The sequence below is a fragment of the Desmodus rotundus genome, chromosome 3 (genome assembly GCF_022682495.2).
Source record: "Desmodus rotundus isolate HL8 chromosome 3, HLdesRot8A.1, whole genome shotgun sequence".
NCBI lineage: Eukaryota > Metazoa > Chordata > Mammalia > Chiroptera > Phyllostomidae > Desmodus > Desmodus rotundus.
This window is the reverse complement of record NC_071389.1, coordinates 105,217,714-105,229,879: the sequence shown is the minus strand read 5'-3', so window position 1 is coordinate 105,229,879 and position 12,166 is coordinate 105,217,714. Positions and strand designations below refer to the sequence as shown.

Here is a 12,166-nt window from a genome sequence, read left to right as displayed (position 1 = left end):
CTAGGTACAGACATTATCACTTGGGGAAAGTTAGGAGGCATTTGAGGAAGATAATTGGTTGTACCTTATACAAAGGTTTTCCTAAAGCCTCAAATAAAACTGTAAGGAAGGCCAATGACTACAGGATAAGCAATAAATTATTGTAACCAGTTATTTTGATTTCGGTAAAATGTGAGATACATTTTATGTGTTTGCATGGGGGCTGTATACAGAGGGGAGAGCAAGAAATTGTAAAATCAGTAAGTTCTCCATAATACATAAAGTATGCATCCACTCACACATCCCAGATTGTCTTTGCCACCCATCAAAAGCCTACGCATCTTTTCTCTCCCTCCTGGCTCTGTGAGGGACATCACTATCCCCTAGTTGCCCAGACCAGGTCAGTTGTCCCAGCCACATAACTCCCACATCCAAATAGTTGGTCACCAAGTTCTGACCATTCTGTCTCCTTAATAACTCTAACAGGTGCCCCCGTACTCTCTACACGGCCACTCCCTGGAGTCAACATGTCACCATCGTCATGATGCAGACTCCTAACTGTCCTTCCACCCAACACCAGCTCTCTGCACCTCAATCTCCAAATTTTCATTGGGTGTTTTTTGTTAAAAAGCAAATCTAATTTCCCGCCTACTTGTCCAACATTTATTGAGCATCTACTATGTGCTGTTCTCTGTCCTGCATGCGTGGATTACATCAGTGAGCAAAACAAAGGCATATACCCTTATAAAGTTAGAGTAATGGAAGGAGAAAGAAAAAACTTAGCAAAGTATATAATACCTTGGAAGGCGGTAAATGCTGTGGAAAAGGGGGGAAAAGCAGCAGGGAAAGGAGAATTAAGAGCACCAAGTGTGTGTTTGTATGTGTATGTGTGTGTGATTTTCCTAATCCCTATGCTGTACACCTGAAAATAATATAATAATGTATGTCGACTGTAATTTAAAATAAAAGTAAAGAATAAAGTGGAAAAAAGATTGGATATCAAGATAAAAAATAAAATAAATAAATAGGGAGGCCATGAAATGGCTCATAGAGAAGTTGGCATTTGCTCAAAGGATGTGAGGGAGTGAGCCTCAAAGGGGTAAGAACACACCTTGCAGACAGAAGTGCCCCAGGGTGGATGTACCTGGTATATTCCTGGAATAGCGAGCAAGATGATGTGGCCATAGCAGAAGAGGTGCAGGGTGACAGTGGAAAGCATGAGGTCAGAGAGCTATAGAAGGCCAGGTCATGGGGCCTTGCAGCGGGTGGGGCCATTGCAGGGTTCTAAGGTCTGAGTGACATACTCTGATTTCCACATTGAATGGGTGCTCTGGTGGTGACAGTGACTCTGACCAGAAGTGGTGATGCCTCTGTCTTGCTAAAAACCCTTCAGTGATTCCCTCAGCTTTTGTGGGTCACTTCTGTGATGGGGCCCTGCTTCTTTTTCCAGATTCATCTCTTCCTAGTGTTTTCACACGCTAGGAAGAGATGAATCTGGCCCCCATGTTCTGAAGCAGGTGGGCTTCTAACAAGCATCCTCTTTGCTTGTTAAGGGCCTCATGGTCTGTTTGGGTGGCTTCCCCTGCCTAACACAGCACCTTCTGGGCCTTCACTAGGCATCTTCTTAGGAAAGTCTTTCTTTCCCCTTTGAAAGAAAGTCCATGCAGACTTCAATGATTAGGATTATGGACCTAAGACAGAATGCTTTATCTATAATCTGTCTCTGTCACTAGCCCAGGAACTCTTGGGGGATACAATAGAGCTTTTATCTCTGAATCCTTAGTAGGTATTGGATGGATGGATGGATGGATGGATGGATGGATGGATGTTGAATGGATGAATGGGTACTGGCTCTTTCATCAGATCATGAAGTTAAGGGATTTTACCTTTTAATATCAGTTAAGCATTATAAAATGCTCAGAAATAACTATAAGGCATTAACTTCTCTGTTGTTGGGGAGATGGCTGAAGGAATGTGCTCAGATGACTACTTGTGAGCACAAGTACATGTCAACTGCACGTAGTGGCTGTGTTGTTGGAAGGTTGTATATAAGAAGAATTTTAATAAGTGGCACCTTATTTTCCCACTGACCAAATATTATTTCACACATGCTGTATTTTCTTGACATGCTATTCAATTAGCAACAGCTCAAAGTATAACTTTAAGTTCTTTAATAGTCATCTGTCACATACATCATTCAGCAAAAAAAATGATTGATTTCTGTTTGACAAAATGCTGAGAAGAACCCTTTCAGGACATGAGGATTCTGAGTAATTCCTAGGCATCTCCTAGTACAGTTGTTTTTCTGGTGTTGTCATCATCCTGTTTGGGTTTTAGGATCTTCTTTTCTTATCTTAAGGAATGCTGGAACACTGTTGACTGTGCATATTAGACTGGAAGTACTTTTCTTCCCTACCTCCTGTTGTTTCAAGGAGGCATAGAAGGCAAATCCCTGACAAGCACTAGACACTGACCTTTCACTACCTGTGACCTTTTAGTGACAGAACCAGAAGAAGCAAACTCTCCCCCAAAGTGTCACTTCTTCACCAAAGCCACTCCTCCAACAAAAGTACGTAATAGGCTGTATGAAAAATGAGACAAAAACAAAAGCACTTTGGACTTGAACATACTCAAACCCTGAAATCGGTGTAACATAATCAGGGATTTGAGTGATTGCATTACATCTTATCTAATGTTTTCCCAACCCAGTCCAAGGCCTCTCCACCACATCTTGAGACATAGCTACTCCAGATGGGCTCAACCTCTCCAGGTAAAGGAAGTCCCTGTCTCACCAGGCAGCCTCTAAAAGTGCAGATTATCTCCAAACATGAGACAGCACCCCCTCACATGCCTTCAAATAGGCTTCCCACCCTTCCAGAAAACATGCATCTACTTTTACTACCTCTTAAACCAAATGCGTCTAAACAACAGGAAATGAATTTTTCTGGGAAGACGCAACCCCACAAGATGGGGCAAATGAGAGGAAAGAGGGGTAGTAATTTAGACATTGGAAAGAAGATAAACATATGGTAATGTAGGAAACTCAAAAAAAAAGAAAATCCTTAAGTCAGGTGGGTAAAGCTGAGAGCCCCCTCCTCAGGTCCAGGAATTGGCAGCACAATCTCCCAGACTGAGGGCAGCCTACTTTCCCCTTCTGGCAGGAAATATCAATAAAATGCCATTATTATCTTTGGATAGAAAAGATATAATCCATTAAACAAGAAGATGCCATTACAGAGGGTAAAGAGTTCTCAGAAATTAAAATAGTGACAAAATTTTTTTTTAACTCTGTAGAGTGGCCTTGTGGGGCCCTGGGGAAAGCACCCTTGCCTTTGGGCTGTACGCTTCTCAGTGATAAAGAAACAAGGACACACATACCAAGGGTATCAATCATGCTGGACTTGCCTGGAGTCCAAAGAGGGGGCAATCAAATGGTCTGGTCCAAACAGACAGGCTGCTCTGGAGGATTGGAGAGGCCTTGGAGAATGAGAAGCATTTATATGAGCAAAGGAGAGGAGGGAGGGAATCCCTGACCTGAGGATAATCTGAGAAAAGGCTCCTGGTTGCCAGGAGCAGGATGCGGGAAGGCCACTTATTCTGAGCCTTTTGAGATTTTTGTGTTTTTCTCCTTAGAACTTGGAAGAAGCTGCCCAAAGGTGAGAAGATGCCAAACGTTAGCTTTAATCACACAGTGACCTCTCCGAATGTAAACTATATCTGCTGGAAAGTGCATGGAGACAGGGTTATTCAGATAACAACAACCAAAAATGTTTAAGTAAAACCAAATTGGAATTTGCCAGTTTTCTCTATGAACCCCCAGTGGCTATGCAGGCAGCAGTCCTGTTTTCTCAGAGATAACTAAAATAGGTAGTAGAAACTTCAGCATGGTCTCAAACAGGATACTCAGGAATTGAGAGTGTTGGTGTTAGCCTTGATCAAGCATAAAAGGAAGAGACTCCCCGACCCCCACACCCCCCACACTCCACACCCCACCAGGCTACCCACATACATCTGGCCATATGCAAATGTGTTTTCTTAAACACGTCTATGCCCTGAGCAAGTGGTTTCTTTCTGTCTTTGAAATGTGTATCAAAGAATGCTTTATATATTGTTAGAGTGTCTTACTTAACCTAGTGTCTGATCTTAATATTAATTAGCACTTTCTCCCTCTTTTTATTTCTAGCTGAACTACTATGATTCCATCAAAGCCGTCATTTCAAGCTCCAACCATGCACCCACAGCTCTAGGAATAGGTACTGCTCTCACTCCTCTCAGGTTTGCCATGTTCTCTTTGTGTGTCAGATTCTCGGATGTCTCCCACCTTTATAATTTTTGCATTGCAACAGGCATCCCACACTCTGCTGAGAACTCCTGCTGCAGCTCCACATGTAACACCCTCTACCGTGCCATTTGCTGCTGGTTTTATAAGCCTCACACTCAGCTGCTGGGGAGGCAGAATGAGAGACGACATTCCCATCACAGGGAACGCTTTGCACATAGCAGGAGCTCTATTAATATTTGTTGAGTTGGAAAATAAGAGCAAAATCCACTTAAAGAAATCTCAGGTGACATCGTTTGAGTACCGCTAATATGCTACATGATATTAAATAGAGAGTAACATCAACCTAGGACAGTGGTCCTAGGGGCCTTTGTGTGAAGTGGGATTTAGGAATCTTTAAGAATTCAAAAACTATTCTGGATTTAGTGACAGCTTTCTGTGGTGGCAGCATGAAGACCCAAAACCAGAAGACATTTAGAGTTTCTGGAAGCTGAACTTTGATCAACTGAATTCGAGAGAGGCCAAGGGAGAATCCAAATCACAATCCATCCCTCATCACATAGCTTCAAATGCACAGCCAGTCTGGTCTTGGACTTGATGAGCTGGTCTTGGGTCTTCATTTCAAGGAATGTGGCAGGACAAGTCTGTGCTAGTCACATGGGAGTCATTTTGTGTGGACCAGACTGAGGATAATAAACATCCTGGCACTGGCTGAATTTCAAGAGGTTGGCTTGGTCAAGATTTGAACCAGGAATCCAATCCCTTTACAATGGGCCACTCCCTGGATGCAGCCTCTGCCTGGCCCTGGCGCATTCTCACTAGAACATTACATACACTGTGCTAAGCTGCTATCATGTAGTATTTTACTTAATCTCCAAAACACCTCATGACTGGGTCCCATTATTAGCTGTATCTTACGGATGAATAAACTAAACTAAAGCAGAGTAATTAATTTCTCCTTGGATATTGTTCAGAGCTTTTTTCTTTTTTCTGTAATGAAAGAAACCCAACTCAAACTGACTTAAGCAAAAAGGAGAATTTTTGGACAGCTCATTTAACATGAGAAGAGCAGGAAAGCCACTCAGTGCTGGGAACTCCTGGGAGTAGGGACTCAGATGCTCCAACTCTGTTTCTCTCTCCCCTCTGATTCCCTCCATGTGTCAGTTCCCTCACATGGCAGTGCACCCCCACCTCCCAGGGCTTTGCCACCCACAGAGACTGACCGATGCTCTTGGTCCCCAGTACAACCACCCAGAATGGTCCTCCTCATTGGATCAGTTTGGCCCATACTTGGGACAATCATGATCCAACTGATGCAGGGAGGGCAGCGACAATAAGAACCTGGCAGTGCCTATTTGAACCATGTGATTGGGGTTTGGGAAGGTGTGCTTTCCAGAGGTGGGGGCAAGGATAGGAGGTGTATTACTTACAAAACAGAGAAGAAGGACTACTGCACTGAGTCAAGCAACTCAGAGATGGTAGGCCGAGGACTTGAACCCAGGTCTGTCTGTTTCCAAAGCCTGAGGTTTCAACCCTTGGACCCACACCAATGGCATTACCTGGGAGTGTTAGAAATGTGGAGTCTCAGGCTGCCCTCAAAACTGATGAAACATAGTATGCATTTAAAGAAGAGCTGCTGGTGTCTTGTGTATATGTCAAGTCCGAGAGATGTCATCTAATCACGAGAATATAATTTTCCTACATTTTCTACATTATTCTCATGTTTTATAAATTTTTTCTAATAATTTGCCCCTTGAAGATCTTTTCACTATTCTTCACTATTAATATGTTGAAAAGCTCCATCCAATTACTCAACATCACTGTCCTCATATTTAATTTTCTTCTTTTATTGTATATTCTATTGATTGTGCTATTACAGTTGTCCCAATTTTTTCTCCCCTTTATCCCCTCTCTGCCCTGCACCACCACCCCACCCTCCAGCATTCCCCCCTCCTTAGTTCATGTCCATGGGTTGTACATATAAGTTCTTTGAGTCCTTTGTTTCCTATACCATTTTGGCCTCCCCCCGTCTATTTTATGTCTACCAATTATGCTTCTTCTTCCCTGTACCTTTTTCCCCTATCCATCCCTCTCCCCTCCCCACTGACATCCCTCCATGTGATGTCCATTTCTGTGATTCTGTTCCTGTTCTAGTTGATTGCTTAGTTTTTGTTTTCGTTGTTTGTCTTTTCTTTTTTTAGGTTCATTTGTTGACAGTTGTCAGTTTGTTGTCATTTTACTGTTCATAGTTTTGACCTCCTCCTTTTTTTTAGATAAGTCCGTTTAACATTTCATATAATAAGGGCTTGGTGATGATGAACTCCTTTAACTTGACCTTAGCTGGGAAGCACTTTATTTTCCCTTCCATTCTGATTGAAAGCTTTGCTGGATAGAGTAATCTTGGGTGTAGGTCCTTGCCTTTCATGACTTCAAATACTTCTTTACAGCAAGGTTTCTTTTGAGAAAGCAGCTGATAGCATTATGGGAACTCCTTGGTAGGTAAGTGTCTCCTTTTCTCTTGCTACTCTTAAGATTCTCTCCTTATCTTTAATCTTTGGTAATTTAGTGATTATGTGCCTTGGTATGTTCCTCTTTGGGTCTAACTTCTTTGGGACTCTCTGGGCTTCCTGGACTTCTTAGAAATCTATTTCCTTCACCAGAGTGGGGAAGTTTTCCTTCATTATTTGTTCAACTAAGTTTTAAATTTCTTGCTGTTGTTATTCTCCTTCTGGCACACCTATAATTCAGATATTGGAACACTTCAAGTTGTCCCAGAGGTTCCTAAGTCTTTCTTCATTTTTTAAAATTCTTGTTTCTTCATTCTGTTCTGGTTCAATGTTTATTTTTTCCTTTTGTTCCAAATCGTTGCTTTGAGTCCTGGTTTCCTTCCTGTGACTATTGGTTTCTTGAATATTTTGCTTTATTTCATTTTGGGTATCTTTCATTTGTTCTTTCATTTTTCAGACAAGCTCAATCAGTTCTGTGAGCATTTTGACTACCAGGGCTTTAAATTCTCCATTAGATAGGTTGGCTATCTCCTCATCACTTAGCTCTCTTTCTAACATTTTCCTCTGTTCTTTCATTTGGGCCCTATTTCTCTGTCTGTGGCACCTGTTAAGTTGTAAGGGGGAGGGGCCTTAGGTATTCACCAGGGCAGGGCAACCCTCCTTGTTGTGCTATGGTGCTGCCTGTGGGGGAGGGACCAGAGAGGGAACAATGCAGCTCGCCTGCTTGGCTCTAGGCCACTTTCCAACGAACTCTTGGGTGAGACTAGGAGTTTCTTCCACCATGGCAACTGCCAGAGCCCAGGGTCAGGTCTGAGTTTCAGTTTCCTGTTCAGTCAGCCCTGTCCGCACAGTCCACCACCTTGCCAGGGATTCTCTCCATCTACTGTCTTACTGGTCTGGTTGGTCTGGTTGACTGCTTCTTTTAATTCCTTGGTTGTTGGAGTTCCATGCAGTTTGATCTTCTGGCACTTCTGGTTGTTTATAGATTTTAGATTGGTTGTCATCCTCCTTTTAGTTATGCAATGAAGTGAAGGGTTTCTACCTATGCCTCCATCTTGGCCGGAACTCCTATCTCATATTTAATTTTCAAGTTGTTACTGAAGATGGTATCTTATATGTGTTTGGCACTCACTATTTTATAAAGAACTTTTGCATTTATCAGTAGTTCTTGGTGTTGGCTGCCATAGAGTCATCTGGGGACTTTAGAAAATCTAGTTACCTAGGCTCCTGGCCAGAGTGGCTCAGTTGGTTGGAGCGTTGTCCTATAAATGAAGGGTTGCAGGTTCAATTCCCGATCAGGGCACATACCTAGGTTGCAGTTTCACTCCCAGGTCCAGGTGCATGCAGGAGACAACAAGGCGACGTCTCTCTCTCTCTGTTTTACTCTCTCCTTTCCCTCTCTCAAAAAAGCTATGAAAAAATGTCTTCAGGTGAGGATAAAAAAATCTCTTTCCCTAGATCTTTCCTTCAGGATCCTGACTTAACTGGTGTGAGGTAAAGCCTGAACATGGGCACTTTTAAAATACCCCAGTAATTCTAATATGTGGCCAAGATGAAAAGCCACCATTCAAAGGTATGTGGCCCAGTCATCTGTATGTTTTAAATAATTAACGGTGACTAATTTGCAGGCAAGGTCAGAACCACAGACATGTGTTATATTTATTTGGTAGCCAGGTGAGGGATGAATCATACGCACTCCCATTTGACAGGTGAGGGTGCATAAGACCAGAGGAGTTGCCCATCAGGTCACCTAGCTGGACAAGGTAGAATTGGGACTCAATTCCAATTTCCCTGACCCTACTGCTAGTTTCCACCTGCCACCCGCTGGGCCTGGGTCAGTAAATCCCTAACCTTCAGGCCCTGTGGCTTGTTCTGGGACAGCCTCCATCAAAGAAAGATGCGTACTCTGGAGCAGAATGAGTCTCTGATCATGGTAAAAAGAAATGCTGTCATTCACCGTAGGGTAGTGAGAAAGCTGTAGCCAGTACAATCTGCATTCCATCGTCCTTGTGATCTTCAGATGGGCTCCCCACCTATCTGAGCTGAGAAAGGAGTCAATGCAGAGCCCAGACAGATATTCTTGTCCACAGCCCCACCTGGCCCCTGGGCAGGGAGACAGGGAAGCTGGGAAGGCAGGAGTGGTGTGTTTTATCACTGAGAGGAGAGGATATCCGTGACCTGAGTGTCTTCCTACATGAGAGCTTCTCCAGGTGTTCATTCGCTCTTAGCTTTCCTAAATGCCTCACCTTCTCTCCCTGCTCCCTCCAGCTCCAACCCTGGCCCCACCCCTGAATTTTAAGAGCCTGGTTTTAGCTCAGCAAGTAGTACATTTGTAATGAGTAAAATATTTAATACCATTTTACGTGACTCAGCCACCCACATAATGATGATAGCCATTTATTTCATTTATGATCCCTTTCTGCCTACCCCTTCCTGAATATGTGTGAGCTTTGAGAAAGGCTGAAATCCTAGTTTTTGTGCTCTTTTCCTTTAGCATCTTGTTCCCATTGCCACAGAACATCAAGGAAAATCAGTGAGGAGCTGTGCCTCCTGGGAGAGGCCACCTGACTTCTTTGTTGACAGGAGTCTTCCTAAGGCCCTACCCCTCTGATTCATAGCCTTCCAGCCCCAATTACCCTTCAAGCAGAGCTTCCTTTATACATTTCAGATTTGCTGACATTTAAATCACCAGAGTGTTAGAAAAAGATGTGCGATGTGCATGGCTGAGAAGTTTCTTGGAAATTTTCATTAGACTTTCTTGAAACTAGGAAACTATGGCTTTCTAAACAATAATGGATATGAATCCTAAGAAATTGAAACTCAGCCTTCAGAAACTGAAGCAGTTCAAAATTCAGTGTCTTCTGAGGCAAAACAAAAGCAATGAACCCAGAGCAAGGATGTCTCCACTCTAGCCTGGGCTCTTCCACTAATGGAGCTGTGATCTCAGGCCCCCATTTCCTCTCAGCTCCAAAAGAGAATTGGTTAGGAGCTCTAATGGTCCATCCAGCCCAAATTCACAGACCCCTCATTCTGCTGTAAGTCTCCTGTCCATCCCTCTTCTTTTCTCAAAGAAACCAGGGCCACTAGAATTGCTTACACCTGAAACCACTGTTAAGTGTTTCTGGAGGTCAAAGCAACTCTTGCATAGAAAGAAACACCTGCCCCCACACACACCCATCAGCATCACTGTGGTCTGCCTGTGTGGGGTATTTATGACATGTCAGATGTGATAAGTTGACAATGTTGAGACTCAGAGACCCTATGGAGCAAAAGTCCTGGAGAGAGTTGCACCATGCCCTTGATGATCACTGCCACCACCTTTGCCCCAGGAACATTGCTGTCAGTTCCTAAGTTTACATCTCCAGCCCGAACTTCTACCTGAACTTGTCTATATTTTCAACTGCCTTGGACCTCTAAAAGACGTGTCCACTGGTCTATCTCATGAACATCAAAATTAAATCCAAGCCTGAATCTAGTTCTTTTCCTTCATACCGTCTTCTCATCTCAGTTGGTCCTATGTCCATCATGCAGCTGCTTAGGCCAAAATCTTGTAGTCACCCTTGACTCCTGCCTCTCATAGTGCACATGCAACCTGTTGGCCCTGCCTTCATAATACATCTGGCTGCTTCTCCCAACCTCACTGCTACCAGCAAGTGACTATCACTGTCCTCTTTTCCCAGGTTTACAGCAAGAACCCAACTGTTCTCCCTACCTCCATCATGACCTGATAGCAGCCATAGACAGCCTGTAAAAACTAGAAGCCAGATCTGTCCAGGTCTGCCACCGGGTCCCCCTCTCACTCAGAGTAAAAGCCAAAGTCCTCCAGGGCCTGCATGTCAACCCAGCCCTATGTCTCTGGACTGATCTCCTACTGCTCTCCCTGGCTCATGCTGTTCCAGCCTCACTAATCTCCTTAAAAACAGTTAGAACCTTTTCACTGTTTCTTCCCTCTGCCTGGAACGTTCTCCCTGTGCATGTCTATATTGCTCACTTTTTTTACCTCCTTGAAGTCTTGGCTCAAACATCACTTCTCTGTGAGGCCCTTCTTGCCCACTTTATCACATATTGAGACAGCCCAGGCCCTGCTCCTGGCATTCTCAATTCTTTCTATCTCATTTAAATCCATAGATCTAATTGTGCTTTAAAATTTATTGACTTATATTGTTTATGATGGCCTATCTTCCCCCATTGGAAGGCAAGCCCCACCAAGGTAGAGACTTTTTTCTGTTTAGTTCACTGTTATGTCCTGAGTGCTTAGAGTAGCACATGACACATAATAGGTACTCAATAAATACTTAGTGAAAGAATTTATCTGTGAAGTCAGAATTCATAAAAAATCCATCTCTCTTCCAAAGCAGCGTTCTGAAACATTACACACCTGTAAAACTGGAGTTCTGTAGTGACAAGCTCTTCAGGGGTCTTCTCTTGTGACCATCTCCCATCCACTCCCCAATGTGTCCCCAGTGTCCTATGCTCACATTACCACTTAAGTCAAGTACATATGTTTGTGTCCACACACATGTCCACACACATGCACACACACTTCTCCACCGTACACTGTAGCACGAGTACCCACACCCCTAAATGATCGCTAGAAAGTTATAACCCTGTCAGAAAACAAGGGAGATGGTCCTGCCCATTCAACAACTCCCTTCGAATTAGTTCTGGTTTCCATTTCTGGTAAGATCCCTTCCACAGCCCTTAGGGGATCCTCCTGGATTTCAAAACTTAGCTTAAGGTCAGCCACATATTCCTAAATAAGCTCCCTGTGGGCCAGAGGGAAAACCATCACAGAAAAAAAACTAACAACTGCAAAGAGGGCTCTGAAGTGCAGGGAGACCTTTCAAGTACATTTGTAACTCCAGGCAATGGAAGGCTGGACTCTTGGACTTTGTCTTGGTTGTTAAAGAACATGAAATGGGGATTTATCTTGACCAAAGTCATAGAGACACTAAGGCTGGGCCTTGAATGTCTCCCTTCCTGCAAACCTGAGCAGGGTTCTGTTTTGTGACAGCAGATCTGGGAGCTCCCTCCATCCTCTGGAAATCAGTGGGAAAGAGGAATAAGCTATAAGGAAGGATTGTCAGGAGAGACCCCAAGATCCACCTCTGAACAGGGAGAGTAAAAGTCTAAGCTTTGAGGGAACACACCCACTGAGTTGCTGACCCCATGGATGCTCCAAGCCCATGACTATGGTTGTGGCCTCTGAGTCAGCCCTGATCCTAGAAGCCATAGTGGACAGTCAGAATTCACCTGCCACTAGCACCCAGCCCCTAAAGACTTATTTGCTAGTTAGTAGCAGAGCATCTGAACCCATGTTGAATCTGCTCTAGGTTTCCATGGTGATTGCTTAAACTTTTGATCATCTCTCCTTCAGACCTTGGAGGAGAGCAATGCTGGC

The 12,166-nt window shown here is 43.7% G+C and overlaps 1 pseudogene; it reads left to right on the top strand.

Annotated features, from left to right (window-relative positions):
- Nucleotides 1–1,117: 1,117 nt before the first annotated feature.
- Nucleotides 1,118–12,166, top strand: part of LOC128780381 (uncharacterized) — a 52,792-nt pseudogene continuing 41,743 nt past the window's right edge.